Source organism: Enhydra lutris, unplaced genomic scaffold, assembly GCF_002288905.1.
Source record: "Enhydra lutris kenyoni isolate GAN:26980312 unplaced genomic scaffold, ASM228890v2 scaffoldscaffold88, whole genome shotgun sequence".
Taxonomy (NCBI): domain Eukaryota; kingdom Metazoa; phylum Chordata; class Mammalia; order Carnivora; family Mustelidae; genus Enhydra; species Enhydra lutris.
The window spans coordinates 1,547,624-1,551,693 of NW_019154172.1; the positions used below are offsets into that span (position 1 = coordinate 1,547,624).

General features: G+C 39.6%; 1 pseudogene; it reads right to left on the reverse strand.

The window, feature by feature from the left end:
- Positions 1-516: 516 nt before the first annotated feature.
- LOC111162080 lies at positions 517-2,001 on the reverse strand (annotated as a pseudogene).
- Positions 2,002-4,070: the final 2,069 nt, after the last annotated feature.

Genomic DNA, 4,070 nt, shown 5'->3' on the forward strand with positions numbered 1-4,070 from the left:
AAGTTCACTATGATACTGTAGACAAAGAAACTCAAGTTATCCTGCGACCCATTGACACATAACACTTCAATAATTACAATATCAAATGATGATCTATCAAAACATTAAAACTTTGGGAAATGCATAGAATTTCTAGAATAGTTATAGCATTTACCCAGATGTAACCCAGAGTTTATCATTTGTTTAGCAGTACTTCCTGAGTAACTTAACATACCAAGGAATAGCCTAATGAGTTAAAGAGATTTCATTTACAATTTATTTGTGTGTGTGTGTGTGATTTACACGTCCCCTTTATTTAAAAAAGGAAAAAAAAATTTTTAAGCAATCTTTTCACCTAATGTGGGGCTCAAACTCATGACCCCTGAGATCAAGAGTCACATGCTCCATCAGCTGAGCCAGCCAGGTGCCCCACATGTCTCCGTATTATAGATAATTAAGTCTAATGAAATGAGATCATTTATAATGATTACATAGTAAAACTTTATAGCCAAAAGTACAAAAAGTCCTCATTTTATTTTTTGCAAAGTACTTTTTAAAATTTTATTTCACCAAGGACTAATCATTATTTTTCTGAGTTTGTCTCACAAGAGAAAAACATGAGAAGTTGCATTTTCTTCTAGTTTTTCTGTGGCATTTTCCTCTAGTTTTTCAAGCCCTCATGTAGTAGCAACTGGTTCAAAATACTGCTTTGTTTCAAAACACGCAGTTTAGATATATCTTCACTGATGATGGTAATATTTCCATTTTGTTCCTGAGCTGTCAGGTCACTTTCACTGTCAGACAGTGTACACAGTAGAGTGTCATTTTCATAGGTTGGAAAATAATACTCTTGTTGATCCCATGTCTTTCTTTCAGGAAGAAGTGATGTATGTTTAGCTTCTTCCATATGAGTCCTTAACTCTGCTTTGGATTTGAATTTCACATGGCAGCCATAACATCTACATTGGTGAATCTGTCTCCAGATGAAATTGACCAGTTTTACTTGCTGGTAGAAGTTTAATCCAAGTTCTGACTTTATTTTGAGGAGATCAAACTCGTGAGCATCCTCCATGTGGACACATAATTTCTCAATGGTTTTTGCTTGCTTTTCACAAAACAGGCAGACAGCAGAGTCAGGGTGTTCTTCCCAGTCAGACCAGTCATCTTCCTGATGGTCTAGCAATTCCCGATCATCTTCCAGTTGAACTTCCTCCCACAACTTTCCAAGTTCCAAATAACTGATGACATAAAATCGGTCATATTCTCTGATCTTAGGATTACTCCTCCAATACTGTTTTTTTCTCATATGATCTTTAAGTGTATTTTTGCCCCCGAAGGTCTTCTCACAGTACACGCACTGCAAGTTGTCCAGCTTTTTCTGTAATGTGCATAGAAATTCATTGCAGTTTACAACGTTGTCTGGCAATCCAATGTTGAAAGCATGTTCTCTGGCCATGTGGTTCAAAAGAACAGATCTGTTCCTGAAAAATTCCTCACTGCAAAACATACAAATACCATGAAAATGGTTATCATTTCTTTCTTGCTGCTGTTGTTCCAGAATTTCTTTCAGTCTCTGTTTCTGAAGTTCTTCTCTAAGTAGTCGATCTTCTGGTAAAACATCACATAACAAGAAGTAATTGTCTTATTCTTCAAGGGGAGCTGTGGAATTGATTCTTATCACACTACAAAAATCTGTAATGGGCTATTCAGTGAATCTTTTCCTCCAATATAAAATGTACCTTTGGAAATCAGCAACCAACTTGACATCAGCTATGACCATCTTATGTTCAATAATCATGTGCTTCAGAAATTTGTCTTGTTCATCCAAGGAAAATGTCCTTCACAGAAAATACAAGGCACAGATGGAGAACCTTCTAAGGCAGTGGTGCCACCTGAACTTTCTGGCAGGGAAAGCGGCTCCAGGATACAATCCTTACTGTCCTCATAACTGACACTCCCAACTTTGCTGTGATTGCCCTCCTCCCCTCCGGCAGCAGCCCCCTGTGTCTCAGGGGCAGCCATTACTCGGCAGAAGAGAAAAAGGAGGTCCTCCAGGCAGGCCCAGAACCAATGGAAATGCGACTGGACTTCATTTATAATTTAAATCTTGTCAACACTTGTTAAAATCTTAGAAAGTTTTAAAGCACATGCCTAAATATAATTAGGGATATTTATAAAGACCCAATATAGGCAAAATATAGAAAATGGTTTTTCTGGACAGGCAAAGAGGAAACAACTGTTTACATTTTCTTCTTAATAGCAGATCAGTTAACCTAAGAAAACTTTGTCCTTTTGAACAGAGAGAAAACCAGCTTTCTACACCAGTGTCTTTTTAAAATTCATTTCAATCTTAGTCCGTCATGACCACACTTAAAATTCTTTTTCTGAAGATTTCCTTTCACAAACCTTCTACAACTTTCCTTTGCATTTAGGCTTTGTCCCAAGTCATTTCCTTCCAAACAACCATCTCATTTAGGACAAAATTACCTTCTTTTCCTTCAACAAAATGCATTCCCATTCCTTATATCTTTCTTACATATCTCCTACTTTTCCACATACAGGGTTATTTCCCTTACTTCCATCAGTCTTAGTTACAGTTAGCAGAATTTTGTACTCTTAGAAATACCTAGGGGTGCCTGGGTGGCTCAGTGGGTTAAAGTCTCTGCCTTCAGCTCAGGTCATGATCCCAGGGTCCTGGGATTGAGCCCCGCATCAGGCTCTCTGCTCAGCAGGGAGCCTGCTTCCTCCTCTCTCTCTGCCTGCTTCTCTGCCTACTTGTGATCTCTGTCTCTCAAATAAATAAATAAAATCTTAAAAAAAAAAAAAAAAGAAACACCTTGACATCTAGTGATGGCTAAGTATTAACCATTGTGAACTGTTACAACAGAATTCTTTAGAAAACATGTTTACCAACAGATTTAAATATTCTTAGTTTCTTTGCAGTAAGTCAAAACACAAACCTATGTCCAGTAATTAATGACTTAGCATTTTATCCTATTTGAAAGACCTACATATCCAACGAATTTAATTCCATTTGTCATTCAACCAAAACTTTAAAATTTCAGGTTACCAAAGACTTTGAAAGCTATATTAACAATTACCCATGAAAACTTTGAGACAATTAACCATAAGTTTAGTCATCACTTTGCTAACAAATTTCAACAGAGATAACGAGCTTATTTGACCTTCAGTAAACCTTGATAGAATAAAAGTTTCACATTTACCACGGATACATCTGTCTGAACTAAACCAACAAACTTAGTTTAAATGCTGAAATATGTTCCACCAGGATCTTCCCCATGGTCAATTTTCACCTGACATGTGGGGAAATCTGGAGTGGGTGGTGGTAGGTCCTATGGGTGCTCTTCTTGCTCCTTGACAGTGGTGCCTGAGGCCCTGAGGATGGTCTAGAAGCCAGTAATGCAGGCCCCACCCAAGGTGGTGCAGAAACGAAAAAGGGGGATATGGAAGCAGAAGAGACAAAGTGCTGCCAGAGGGCAGAGAAAGGGTTCCCAATTCAGATGATCATCAGCTCCAGAGGAGCAGATGCCATGTTTTCCCACCAACAAGGGTGGGGATAGACAATCCATATTGGGCCACAGAAGACAGGGAATTTCCCCGAAATAAAGGAGGTTTGGCAGCTGCTTGGGAATATTCCCTAAAGTCCCCATCCTGAAGGACACCTGGGATCCTGACCGGAGCGGAAGGCAGACACTTTAATCCACTGAGCCACCCAGGTGCCTCTCCCACTTTCTCTTAAAGGTAAATATGAGAGCTCCTGTTATTTTACATTCTGTTTCTGTCTGGATCAAGTTTCCTGTGGGCTATCAGAGCCCCCACACATGCCAATTACAAGAAACAGGAGTACTCTCTTCCTGCAGCTCAGCTTTAGGCCCCTGGTCAGAGGAGGACTGTGGTCCCCATACTTTCTGACAGGTTCATCCTTGTCCAGAGTTCATCTGCTTTGCTGCCCCTGATGCCCCTGGGCATGGCCTCCCTGATATGATAGGCTTTGCCTCCTTACAGCCTTTGGGCTCTTTTACTTGGGTTACAAATGTCCTACTTTGGTCCTTCCTATTAGCACAGAACTG